The sequence below is a fragment of the Triticum dicoccoides genome, chromosome 7A (genome assembly GCF_002162155.2).
Source record: "Triticum dicoccoides isolate Atlit2015 ecotype Zavitan chromosome 7A, WEW_v2.0, whole genome shotgun sequence".
Lineage (NCBI taxonomy): Eukaryota > Viridiplantae > Streptophyta > Magnoliopsida > Poales > Poaceae > Triticum > Triticum dicoccoides.
Window position 1 is genome coordinate 65,751,778 of NC_041392.1, and position 14,432 is coordinate 65,766,209.

General features: G+C 47.4%; 1 pseudogene; it reads right to left on the bottom strand.

Moving 5' to 3' along the window:
- Positions 1–12,979: 12,979 nt before the first annotated feature.
- On the bottom strand, positions 12,980–13,118 carry LOC119334899 (annotated as a pseudogene).
- Between the last annotated feature and the right edge of the window lie 1,314 nt (positions 13,119–14,432).

Consider the following 14,432-nt stretch of genomic DNA (forward strand, 5'->3'; position numbering starts at 1 on the left):
CACCGCAAAAGTGATCCTTCTTGAACTTGACGCCCTCGATGCCTATGACGTGCTTCTTCCTTGCAAGGGTGTGGAGGTTCCTCATGCCAGCATGCCCTAGCCTCTGATGCCAGAGTCAGCATTCAGAAGCTTTTGCTAGAAGACATACGGCAAGTTGTGGTCCTGCTGAGAAATCTACCATGTACAAATCATCTTTCCGATACCCTTCAAACACTAGAGACTTGTCAGATTTCATTAGAACAAGGCAACGATATTTTCCAAACATCACAATCATGTTTAAATCGCAAAGCATTGAGACAGACATTAAGTTGAAACCAAGGGATTCAACAAGCATGACTTTATTCATGTGTTGATCCTTTGAGATTGCAACTCTACCTAGACCCAATACCTTGCTTTTACCAGTGTCAGCAAATGTGATGTGACTTTTGTCAGATGGACGTAAGGTTGAGTCTATGAGAAGGCTTCGCTTGCTAGTCATGTGATTAGTACACCCACTATCAATAATCCATTCTGAAGCAGCTGGTGTCGTACCCTACAGTGCAGTTAGGGGGATAGGCTTCACGAAGAGAATTGTGAAGCATAAACATTTGACGAGAAAGTGGATTATGAAAGCTTAGATCGAGGTTAGGACTGATAGGGCAAGTGGCAAGCGACTCAGGAACAAAATACATAGTAAGACCATTTGGGCATTTGATCTTGCGCCCTACAAGATGTTTAAGGTCCCCAGCAATGGCTTCAGACGATTTTGGTTTTCGGCTGGAGACCTTTCCCTGCAAAAGAGAGTTAAGCTTTCTTAGCCACCCACATCTTCAAGGGTGGCTTCGAAGCAATGAGTCTAAGTGCAGCATCTAAGAACTTTGGCTTTGGAGCCCTAGCAAAAAGTCTTGCAGGTGGACAATAGTACTCATAAGGATAAGCAGAATAGTTTTTGGTCTTATGAACATGGCGGTTTGATGAAACGCGCTCATATTCATAGGCTGAGTAAGATTTCCCTGCAAAACATTTGCGTTAGTGCGACTCAGGTGAGTCCTCTGTCTGTATGAAGCCTTTGGACCATATGAAGCCTGTGGTCTGGGGTTTGTCTTCTTCACTTGTGGTGTCATGACGACATTCACAGGAAGATTCTCCAAACACTTTTTCGGCACCCAGACTTTCTTCATAGGCGGCCCATTCCTGTAGTTACTACCAATATACCTAGCAAACACTTCACCATTCTGATTCTTAAACAGTTTATAGTTTGCATCAAAGGATTCATCAATAACAATGGGATTAGCACAAGTGAAGCCAGATAGGGTGGATGGATCCGCTGAAGGTTCCTTTGCAGCAACCCATGTGGTTTTGTGGTACTGCTCAGGTTTCCAGTAAGAGCCATCAGCATTCATTTTCCTTTCGAACCCAACACCCTCTTTCCTAGGGTTTTGGTTCAGGATCTGCCTTTTGAGGACATCACATAGTGTCTGATGCCCTTTGAGACTTTTGTACATCCCTGTTTCAAGCAATGTCTTCAACCTTGCATTCTCATCAGCAATAGTAGTGGTATCCTCAGCAGAGGGGTTAGTTACCACATCAACAGTTGAAGATATTGCAATGGTAGCAGCAGTAGAACACCCAGCAACAGAAGTAGCGTTGTCACGCTTGATGCATTTAAGACATGGTGGTTCAAATCCTTCCTGAGCTGAAATGATCTGTTCGGCGCGAAGTGACTCATTTTCCTTTTGAAGATCTTCATTAGCCGCTCTCAATTTCTCAAGATCTTGCTTCCTTTGAAGATAATCATAGGAAAGCTTTTCATGAGTTGTTGAGAGCGTTTCATGACGACTTTCAAGTTCCTCATACTTAACGTGAAGATTTTTTATGTCTTCAATTAAGGACTAAGATCGAGTCATTTCAGTGTCTAACAGATCATTGCTTTTGTCCAATAGTTTTTGAATATGTTCCATAGCTTTCTGTTGTTCAGTTGCAATTTTAGCAAGTGTTTTGTAGCTGGGTTTGGAACCACAATCAGAGTCATCTTCACTAGATGTTTGATAGTGAGTAGTGCGTGTGTTTACCTTGGCACCGCGTGCCATGAAGGAGTAGGTAGGAGCTGAGTAGTCCTTGTCATTTGCATCGGTGTCGGTGATGAAGTCATTGTCTTCAGTGTTGAAGATGGGACTTGGCAACATATGCTGTAGCCAGACTCGCAACGCCAGAATCGGACTCCTTCTCAGACTCCACCTCCGCCTCCTCAGAAGCGGACTCCTCCTCTGAATCCATTTCCTTGCCAACAAACGCACGTGCCTTGCCAGATGAGCTCTTCTTGTGTGATGAAGACTTTGAGGAAGACTTGGAAGAAGACTTTGAGTATTTCTTCTTCTTCTTGTCGTCAAAGTCATACTCCTTGCTCTTCTTCTTCTTCTTGTTCTCATTGTCCCACTGCGGACACTCAGAGATGTAGTGGCCAGGTTTCTTGCACTTGTGGCATGTTCTCTTCTTGTAGTCATGAGCAGAAACTTCATCATTCCTTGAGCTTGATCGTGAAGACTTTCTGAAGCCTTTCTTCTTGGTGAATTTTTGGAACTTCTTCACAAGCATAGCAAGCTCCTTTCCAATGTCTTCAGGATCATCAGAACTGCTGTCAGATTCTTCTTTAGATGAGGAGACAGCTTTTGCCTTCAAGGCACGAGTTCGCCCATAGTTGGGACCGTAGATGTCTCTTTTCTCAGAAAGCTGAAACTCGTGTGTGTTGAGCCTCTCAAGTATGTCAGGCGGATCGAGTGCCTTGAAATCAGGACGTTCTTGAATCATCAGGGCTAGGGTGTCAAACGAACTGTCAAGTGATCTCAGGAGCGTCTTGACGACTTCATGCTTGGTGATCTCAGTAACGCCGAGGGCTTGAAGCTCATTTGTGATGTCAGTGAGTCGATCAAACGTGAGCTGGACATTCTCATTGTCATTTCTCTTGAAGCGGTTGAAGAGGTTGCGAAGGACACTGATTCTCTGATCTCTCTGGGTTGAGACGCCTTCGTTGACCTTGGAGAGCCAGTCCCAGACTAGCTTAGATGTTTCCAAAGCACTCACGCGGCCATACTGTCCTTTGGTCGGATGACCACAGATGATGTTCTTGGCAGTGGAGTCCAGTTGAACGAACTTCTTGACATCAGCAGCGGTGACACCTTCACCAGCCTTGGGAACGCCATTCTTGATGACATACCATAGGTCGACATCAATGGCTTCAAGATGCATGCGCATCTTATTCTTCCAGTAGGGATATTCAGTTCCATCGAAAACGGGGCATGCAGCGGAGACTTTAATTATCCCTGCAGTCGACATAGCTAAAACTCCAGGTGGTTAAACTGAATCACACAGAACAAGGGAGTACCTTGCTCTGATACCAATTGAAAGTGCTAGTGATCGACTAGAGCGGGGGTGAATAGGCGATTTTTATGGAAGTCTTCAAAACATGAAAGTTTCGAAGACAAACGATAGAAATAAACCTATTACCATGCAGCGGAAGGTAGACTACACTAGGCAAACCATAGTCAAGTATTCAATAAAGTGAAAGCACAATGACTAATAGTAGCTAGGCAGTAAAGATCAGGTAGGAAGATATTGTGAAGCCAATCAGAACAAGCAGTCACTCAGTGAAGACAAAAGATAATGCAATCATACAATAACTTCACAAGGACCAACAGTAAGTAAAGGGAAGGGAAGGATGAAACCAGTGACTCGTTGAAGACAATGATTTGTTGGACCAGTTCCAGTTGCTGTGACAACTGTACGTCTGGTTAGGGAGGCTGAGATTCAACTCAGAAGACCTCGTCTTCATCTTATTCCCCTTGAGCTAAGGACACCCAGTCCTCGCCCAATCACTCTGGTAAGTCTTCAAGGTAGACTTCCAAACCTTCACAGACTTCGTTCACCGGCGATCCATAATGACTCTTGTATGCTCAGAACGCGACGCCTAACCGGCTGGAGGATTCACAGTCCTCAAGTGTAATAAGTCTTCAGATCACACAGACAGGAAGACTTAAGTGGTGCCTAACACTCTTTGGCTCTGGGTGTTTAGGGCTTTATCCTCGCAAGGAATTCTCTCTCAAAGGCTTCGAGGTGGGCTGCTCTCAAACGACAAAAGCCGTACTCTAACTCTAAGCAGCCAACCGTTTATGGTTGTAGGGGGTGGGCTATTTATAGCCACTGGGCAACCCGACCTGGTTTGTCCGAAATGACCCTTGGTCACTAAGGAACTGACACGTGTTCCAACGGCCAGATTTCAAACACACACGACAACTTTACTTGGACTACAAGCAAAGCTGACTTATCCAACTCTGAACAAGATTTGCTCTCATAGTCTTCACTCGAAGACATAGGATTTTGGTTAAGCATCACTTCAGTCATTCTGACTGGTTCTCTTGGACCCTACTTAACAGTACGGTGGTTCCTATGACTCAACAAAGAAAAACACAGAACGACGAAACTGCTAAGCCTTCACGCTCCATAGTCTTCACACGATGTCTTCTCTTATCATAGTCTTCAATGTGAATGTCTTCACATACCACCTCTGACTTCAGTGTCTTCATACATTTTTAGAGGTCATCTCTGGTAGGAAAACCGAATCAATGAGGGACTTCTACCTGTGTTATCCTGCAATTCTCACAAACACATTAGTCCCTCAACTAGGTTTGTCGTCAATACTCCAAAACCAACTAGGGGTGGCACTAGATGCACTTACAGACTCCTCAAGGGGGGGAGGGGGCGGACATCCCTATGGCCCGCTCCTCTCTCTCTCTCTTTCTCACAAGGCCCATGTTGGCCCATTAGCCCCCCGGGGGTTCCGATAACCCCCCGACACTGATAATTATCCGGTGACCCCCGGAGCTCATCCGGTGTCCGAATATAGTCATCCAATATATCAATCTTTATGTCTCGACCATTTGGAGACTCCTTGTCATGTCCGTGATCAAATCCGGGACTCTGAACTACCTTCAGTACATCGAAACACATAAACTCATAATACTGATCGTCACCGAACGTTAAGCATGCGGACCCTACGGGTTCGAGAACTATGTAGACATGACCGATACACGTCTCCGGTAAATAACCAATAGAGGAACCTGGATGTTCATATTGGCTCCCACATATTCTACGAAGATTTTTATCGGTCAAACCGCATAACAACATACGTTGTTCCCTTTGTCATCGGTATGTTACTTGCTCGAGATTCGATCGTCGGTATCTCAATACCTAGTTCAATCTCATTACCGACAAGTCTCTTTACTCGTTCCGTAATGCATCATCCCGCAACTAACTCATTAGTCACATTGCTTGCAAGGCTTATAGTGATGTGCATTACCGAGAGGGCCCAGAGATATCTCTCCGACAATAGGAGTGACAAATCCTAATCTCAATCTATGCCAACTCAACAAGTACCATCGGAGACACCTGTAGAGCACCTTTATAATCACCCAGTTACGTTGTGACGTTTGGTAGCACACTAAGTGTTCCTCCGGTATTCGGGAGTTTCATAATCTCATAGTCATAGGAACATGTATAAGTCATGAAGAAAGCAATAACAATATAATAAATGATCAAGTTCTAAGCTAACGGAATGGGTCAAGTCAATCACATCATTCTCTAATGATGTGATCCCGTTAATCAAATGACAACTCATGTCTATGGCTAGAAAACTTAACCATCTTTGATTCAACGAGCTAGTCAAGTAGAGGCATAGTAGTGACACTCCGTTTGTCTATGTATTCACACATGTACTAAGTTTCCGGTTAATACAATTCTAGCATGAATAATAAACATTTATCATCTGATGCTCAAAAAATATATTTATCATGATATAAAGAAATATAAATAACAACTTTATTATTGCCTCTAGGGCATATTTCCTTCAATGAATTGCATAAGTTGGAACTGCCGGGGAGGGGGGAATACCCGGACAGTTCAAGAGCTTGCGACTTTGTGCGAGTCGCATCCCCCATGTTGGTGTTTTTGTGTGAAACAAGGCAAAAAGAAACTAAGATGAGAAGATACAGGAACCGTTTGGGTCTGAAAGGCTTTTGTGGTGTGGATAGCATTGGTATGAGTGGTGGTCTTGCATTATACCGGCATCTTATGACGTTGTGGTTCTGGATAAAGATGAGCGCCATATTGAGACTCTGGTGCAGGTGCACGGTGAGACCGCACAATGGAGAATTACTTGTGTTTATGGGGAGCCAAGGGTTGAAAACAAACATATGATGTGGACGAAGCTTCAGAATCTGAAAAATATTAATGACTTGCCGTGGTTAGTTATCGGGGACTTTAACGAGGCTCTTTGGAATTTCGAGCATATGTCAGCTTCTCCCAGGTCGGAGCAGCAAATGTTGGCGTTCCGAGATGCTCTGGAAATATGCGGCCTGGTCGATTTGGGTTTCAAAGGTGTGCCTTTCACTTATGACAATAAATGTAGTGGCGCCGGTAATGTCAAAGTAAGATTAGATCGTGCGGTGGCAAACAATGCATGGAGAAATCTTTTTGCATTTGCTTCTGTAACGCACGTCCCATCGCCGTGTTCAGATCACGTCGCTCTAGTGCTAAAGGGCGAGGCCGATCCAGGACCTACTGTTGGGCGCAACCGTCGTTACGAGGTCTTCTGGGAAAGAGATTCGACCCTACCAGAAGTTATAAAGGAGGCGTGGGAAGCTGTAGGTGTTGTCCAGAACTTGTCTCAGCTAAGGAACGCTTTGACAAAAACCATGGTCTCCCTAGGCGTGTGGAGCAGGAAGTTTGGCAATGTTACACGTGAACTTGCTAAGTCACGAATGCAGCTAGAGGAGCTAATGAATATGAATGCGGACATGCAAGATATTAGAATGGTGACTGACAGGATGAATGAGCTCTTATATCAAGAGGAGATGCAATGGTTACAATGATCAAGAATTTCATGGCTCAGAGAGGGTGATCGTAACACCAAATTCTTCCAAAGTAAAGCTGTTTGGAGGGTTAGGAAGAATAAGATCCATCAGTTAACTGACAGTGTGGATACGGTACACTCAGATTTTGCAGCCATGGGCAAACTTACAAATGAGTATTTTCAAAATATGTTCTCTGCTGATGGGTCGCTTGATGCCTCCCAGGTGACAGACCTTCTCGAGGTGAAGGTAACGGAGGAGGACAATGTTAAACTTTGTGCACCCTTTTTGGAGAAAGAAATTTCGGATGCCTTGTTTCAGATTGGACCCTTAAAGGCGCCAGGACCTGATGGATTTCCATCAAGGTTTTTTCAACGTAATTGGAGTACCTTAAAGGAGGGTGTTGTGGCGGCAGTGAAGGACTTTTTTCATACAGGAATTATGCCGGAGGGGGTAAACTCCACTTGCATTGTCTTTATTCCTAAAATTGCTAACCCCTCAAAGTTATCTGATTACAGGCCAATAAGTCTATGTAATGTAATTTACAAGGTTATTTCCAAATGTCTGGTGAACCGTCTATGTCCGTTGATGGATAACCTTATCTCGGAGGAACAAAGTGCATTTATCCCGCAGATTAAGGCATAGCCTAGTGGTGGGAAGGGGTTGATGCCTTCCCACCCACCTAGGTTCAAGGCATGGTACTTGCAATTTGGGTTTGTTGCACCAATTATACTGTAGGGGGTTCCCTTACAGTCTTTCTGTCAAAAAAAGTGCGTTTATCCCAGGGAGGATGATCACTGGCAATGCACCTGTTGCCTTTTAATGTATTCATTACATCAAGCAAGAAAAGGATCCCACAAAAAGTTTCTGTGCTTATAAACTTGATCTGTCAAAGGCTTATGATAGGGTGGATTGGATTTTCTCGAGGTAAGTGATGCAAAAGGTGGGTTTCTCTCAACGATGGATTGACTGGATAATGACGTGTGTCACATCGGTGAGATACTCTGTAAATTAAATGGAACCCCCTTGGATTCGTTTGCACCGTCGCGAAGGCTTCGGCAAGGTGATCCACTATCACCATTCATGTTTCTCTTTGTTGCCGATGGACTGTCAGCTATACTGAAGAATAAGGTGTCGACAGGTAGTATCATTCCTGTCAGAATTTGTAGAAGAGCTCTGGGAATCTCGCATCTTTTGTTTGCGGATGACACCTTATTATTTTTCGAAGCTTCTAGTGCCCAGGCTGAGAATGTTAGAGCAGCTTTGGACACATACAGTTCAGCCACGGGACAAAGCCTAAATTACAGTAAATGTTCAATGTTTTTCGGTGGGGCGTGCCCAACTATGATTCAAAATCAGGTCCGAGATGTGTTGGGGGTAACGAGTTTGGTGTTTGAGGAGAGGTATCCGGGTCTACCTACACCGGATGGACGACTATCGAAGGGCAAGTTTCAGAATTTACAAACAAGCCTCACCAAACGATTGGTTCAGTGGGGTGATGGGCATTTGGCAATGCCAGGTAGGGAAGTTTTAATCAAGTCAGTTGCTCAGGCCCTCCCCACGTATATCATGGGGGTTTTCAAGCTACCCTTCTCAATTTGTGATCACCTCATGAGAATGGTGAGGAATTTTTATTGGGGATCAGCTAAGGGCAAAAGAACGGTACACTGGAAAGGCTGGCCACATCTACTGCTATCCAAGGACAGGGGAGGTGTGGGCTTTCGTGATTTCAGGTTGTTCAATCAAGCCCTGCTGGCTCGTCAAGCTTGGCGGCTAGTAACTCGACCAGATAGTTTATGTGCTCAGCTGCTCAAATCAAGATACTATCCGGAAGGAAATATTTTAGACACAGTTTTTTTGGGTAATGCCTCCTCATCTTGGCAAGCAATCAGTCATGGATTAGACTTGTTGAAGAAAAGGATAGTGTGGCGGGTTGGTAACGGCAGGAGTATTAGAGTTTGGAGGGATAACTGGCTACCAAGGCCTTTTTCTTTCAAGCCAATCTCCCAGCGAGGTACTTGCCGGATCCGCTATGTATCAGGCTTGTTAAATGAGAATGGTTCATGGAATGTGGGGCTTCTCAATCAGTTTTTTGTTACAGCCGATGTGTATGAGATCCTAAAAATTAGGGCGAGCCCTAGAGGTGAGGAAAATGTTATTGCCTGGGGTCCTGGAAAATTTGGTATGTTTACAGTTAAAAGTGCTTATCACTTCGCTTTTGAAGAGGCTTATGGTTCGAGCATGGCTTCTTCTAGCTCTGTACCATCAGGAAGCCGCAAGTGTTGGGAGTATATCTGGAAGTGTGATGTTCCTCCTGCAGTCCGGAATTTTGCATGGCGTTTGGCTACTGATTCATTGCCGACTTGGAGGAACAAACATAAAATTGGTCTGGAAACCATTAGGTACTGCCCGGTGTGTGCGGTTGAGGAGGAGGATAATTATCACCCGTTTATGCGCTGCCAGTTCGGTCGTGATCTATACTTATCCATGTCCATGGTTTGGAAAATGCCGACCATTGAGTCCGTGTGCAACAATGGGAAAGAATGGCTCCTACATGCTTTAGCTCCGCTCATTGATATAGAACGAAGTATGATGCTCATGACCCTATGGAGGATTTGGCATGTTCGTAATGAGCTGGTTCACAATAAACCAGCTCCGCCCATGGATGCTTCAGTAAGATTTCTTCAGAGCTATTTGGACTCCTTGATCGGCATCAAGTTAAATACTCAGGTTGATCCGGTGAAAGGGAAAACTGTCATATCTTATGACCGGCCCAGTGTGCCATGTGCTTCAGCACCAGTTTTAAAATGGAAACCACCTATTGTTGGATGGGTGAAACTCAATACGGACGGCTCTTATATTTCAGGCGACGGGGCTGGTGCGGGTATGATACTCAGGAATGCACAGGGTGACATTATTTTTTCAGCCTGCAGGTCTCTATTTTACTGCAGGGATGAACTGGAATCAGAATTATGCGCGTGTATGGAGGGACTGTCCCTTGCTATACAACGTTCTGGACTTCCTGTAGCTATTGAGATGGACTCGGCGGTGGCAATTTCTCTGATCTCCAGTGTGGCTCCTGATCGATCTGTCTATGCTTCGGTGGTAAATGAGATTAAATTTCTCATGACTCTTAGACATACTTGTGTTACTCATGTCTTTCGTTCACAAAATAAAGCTAGTGATAGCTTGGCTAGTTTTGGTAGAATTCATGGCAGGACGATGACCTGGTTTGGGTCTGGTCCGCCGGATGTTTTGGAGATTGTTCGTAAGGACTGTAATAACTCTTTGATTGAGTAATGCAAGTATTTCTCCTAAAAAAAAACTTGGTATGCAAGAACGAACCAGGCAATACATTTCCACTTCGGTAAACTGTTCTTGCAGTGCCATAGTTATCAGAAAACAAACATGTGTGATGACGTTTCTGAACCATAATAATGGTAACTTGTGGATTATAAATTGGATCCATCGAAGCACATGCCTAAATTTATTTTCCAAAAATGTCAAGTCAGCAAAACAAAATGAAATTTAATCGCAGAAACTAATGTAGACATGAAAGTCACCCTTTTAATGGCAGAAAGTTCATGCTCAAGAACCTGATTGAGCTTTTCTTTGCTTACAACATCCCTAAAAAATTATAGAACTATAAAAAATACAATCAAAAGAGCAAAGGAAACATAGCTAAAAATCAAGACCAACACCTGTAAAATATGATCCTCCCAGGTATATGTCCAGTCGCCCTCATGAAAGAAATGAGTGTTCTCTGCATAGTTTATGGTAGTTTCATGCATGCACATAGACGTATCATGTAATAATGTAATATTCATATATTTAAGAAGGGTAAGATCATACTTGATCATTCCGCCAGGTATACATCCACTTTTACAGTCATTTTTGTTAAAGAGACACTGTATAATCTCTTCACGACGGGCTTGTGGCCGGACTGATCCAACATACTTGGTGACCTCCGGCCAGTCTTGAGAAGCTACAACCTTCACAAAACGTGAAATTGTTAAAGATAGTAATTACATAGCTCCATAGACAATCTTTTGCTATGTGGTTAGTTTTTTTTTTACAAATTCGACATTTCCCTTTATACTCATCATAACCTTGAAAGTTGTTGTCACCGCCATAATTACCACCGTAGCCACCACAATAGCCACGTTGACGCCCCTGATTGTTGTTGTGTTGTTGTTGTTGTTGTCACCACCAGCGCCGCCGTTCTTGTTCTAGTTGATGTGGTTGCCGCTGCCACCGTTGTTGTTGCTGCCACCGCTGCGATACCCACCACCACCATTGGTTAGAGCATCTCCAGCCGCTCCCCCAAGGCCTTTTCGGCATCGGCGTCCAAAAACCGGCCCAGTCGCGCTCCCAGGAGCCCATTTTTCGTCGGTTTGGCCCGAAACTGGCGCCGACAGACCCAGTTCGAACCCGGCGCGCTGGGGCGCCCGAGGGCGTCAGGGCAAACGAAAGGCAGGCCCGCCGAGTCAGTGACCCACTCCTCGTCGTCCTCACAATGCCTCGTTTCCCGCAAGAAATCAATGCCAAGTCTGCCGCCGGTCAGCCTTCCATTGATTCCTCATGGGCGGCGCGGTGTGGCGACGCGCCCCCTCCCGCCACGCGTACACACAACGCCGCCCTCCGGGCCGCTATATAAGCAGCACCTCCCTCGCTGAAGACGCACCTGCCCGCAACCCTCTCTCTCCCCGTGCTCAGCTGCCGCCGCCGAACTCTTTTCGCCGCCGCAGATGATGGAAGAGAGGTTCCCCGGCGACGGGGCGGTGGCCAATGGCTTCGGCCGCCGCTCGCTGCACGAGTGGGAAACCCACCTCCTGCATGAAGCGAACATCCCGGCGCCTCCCGGCATGCGTGTGCCGAGGCGATGGAGGCTCAGCGCCAGGGGAGTCCCCGTGCCCCCGATGCTCGACGTCACGCGCCCCGACTACTTCGACGCAGAGGCCGAGCGTGCGCGGGCGTCGCTGACGGAGGAGCAGCGGGCCCGCCCGGAGTACGCCGCCGACAACCACCAGGCGTGGGCGGCCTACTTCGAGTGCCGGCAGGCGGAGCGGCTGGCCTACACCAACAACGCACCGGTGGTGCGGGGGACCAAGAACAGCGACGACCGCCGCCTGTGGTGGGGCGCCTCCAGCCCCACGCTCCACGTCGTCCTCGAGCACCTCGAGAGCGGCAACGAGCCGCCGTTCACATACCCTGCGGCCCCGGCCCCCGCCGGAGCAGCGGCCAATGGATGCCGAGGAGGACCGGCTCCTCTTCCTCCCCCTCCCACTCCTCCGGCTCGCCGGCGCTGTACATCGTCAAGGCCGAGCCCGCGGAGACTCCGCACAGCCGGCACACCCGCAGCGTCGGCATCGTCATCAACGAGGGCGGGCGCGCCTCCTCCTCGGCTCCTCCCCACCTCGTCAAGCCGAAGAGGGTGCCGGGGCTTGCTGCCGTCAAGATGGAGGCGGGGTTCGACGATGCCGCAACCATGAAGTGGGTGCGGGAGGACTGGGCATGACTGGAGCTGGACCGCCAGCGCCGCGCCCTAGAGGAGATTGCCGCTCGACGCCGTGGCCGCGACGAGGAAGGCGTCATCGTTCTCTACGATAGCGACGACGACGCACCGCTGCCACCGGTCCGCCAGGGCGAATCCGGGCAGGGGTCCAGCAGGGGCGGCCGCGTGAAGGAGGAGAAGGACGACGACGGCGGCGACTTCGCCGAGTTCAGTGAGTTCTTCATGTAGTCGCGGCCTTTCTTTTTTAAGTAAGTTTAAGTTTGCTATGTAAAAAACTGTTCAAGTCGCCGAAGTTTATGCCCGTTTGCCGAATTATATCAGAATTTATTTTCATTTTTTTAAAACGCCTTCTGGGGCGACCCTGGGGCCGGCGGCTGGGAACCCGATCGGTCCCAAGCCGATTTTAGCGCCGGGTCGCCCCCAGGCGGTGATTTTTCGAGCCCCCTAGGGGGCCAACGGCTAGAGATGCTCTTAGGCGAGCCATGACTGTTGCCCTTGCCGCCACCACGACGGTTCCTTGCAGCCATGTTGGCCAAAGATTTGAAGCCTCCAGCTCCAGAACCATGGAAGAGTTTGACCTGCTGATCGAAGTTCGCCACCATTGAGAACAACTCATCAATGGAGACAGACTCAGTGCGGACGTACAATGCTGATATGATGGGTTGATAGTCCATATCTAGCCCCGCAATGATGAAGGAGAGCAGCTCCTCTTCTCCGCCGGGCCTCCCTGCTGCTGCAAGTTAATATGAAAGCGATCTCATAGAAGCAAAATAAGTAGCAACAGATTCAGAACCTTTGTGGGTATTGATCAGAGAGATTCTGATGTTGTTTGCGCGGGATTTGGATTGAGCAGCAAACATGGTGGAGAGGGCTTTCCAGATTGCACGGGATGTCTCCATCGAGGCAACTTGCACGAAGATTTCTTTGAAGAAGTGCCTCAGCAGATAGGCTACAATCCGCTGGTCTTGGATCAACCAAGGGTGTAGGCAGGATTCAGAACGATCTGTTCCTTTCCTTTAGAATTTTTTGCTGTAATTGTCCTGGAGGGCTCGGGAGTAGTTTCATCAAGGTACCCATATAGGCCGGCTCCCATAATCTGAGAGCGAGCCTGGGCACGCCATAGGACATAGTTGGTGTGGCTTAAAGGTTCAGAGGTATTGTTGTTTAGGACGGAGAAAGAAGCGAGGTGGAGGAGGAAGACATGGTTGCGGCTTGGTTTTGATCTGGAGGAGGTTTTGATGGCGGCTAGGTTTGATCTGATAGAGAGCTAGATGCGGAGGAAGAAGAAAGCTCTGACTACCATATAAGTTTTGGTAAAGCGTCTCAACTCCCGTAACATGGGAGCCCGAAGTTTATGGGCCAATAGCTCATGTGCGATGTTTTTCATGCGAATTGGAAGGAGTGCGATGTAGTTCGAATGAATGGCTGTGATGCGACGTCTTCGAAGCCAACAATAGCTCCAATGCGACATGACTCTGTTTAACCGTGAAATGAAAAACACGAGGGGTTAGCGATTTGAGTTATGACACGCGGGACCCACTAGTTACTCGCATGCGGGTGGGACCCACAACTTATCCACACAAGCATGCCCGTGCTCATCAGCGTGCCCCGACCCGAGGCAGCCACGAGCCCGAGCCAGCCCGCCCCCTCCATTGCTTGCCCTGCCCCTTTCCTTTCCCACCTTCTTCTTCCTCTGCTCCGACAACGAAGCGCGCCGCCGGCGAGTGATGTCTAGCTCGACTTCGGCCACCCGCCAATCATGGACGCAGTACGGTCCACTGCCGTTGACAAGATGCCCCGATTGCCCGCGCATGGAGCCTCTGAAGCGTTTGACTTGTGTGAGGTAAGAAAATGGCAACCGTGGGCGCGAGTTTGTGAAATGCTTGAGCAAGCCATAGCCGAGGTAGGTTAGATCTGTGTTCTTGACCAATCCTATGGTCTAATTTCTCCCTATTTCTTTCTTTTTTCCTCAAATTAGGGCGGTGGATCTAGGATTCATGTGCCGCCGGCCCCCTGTTTTTCAGGTTCTGAAGAAA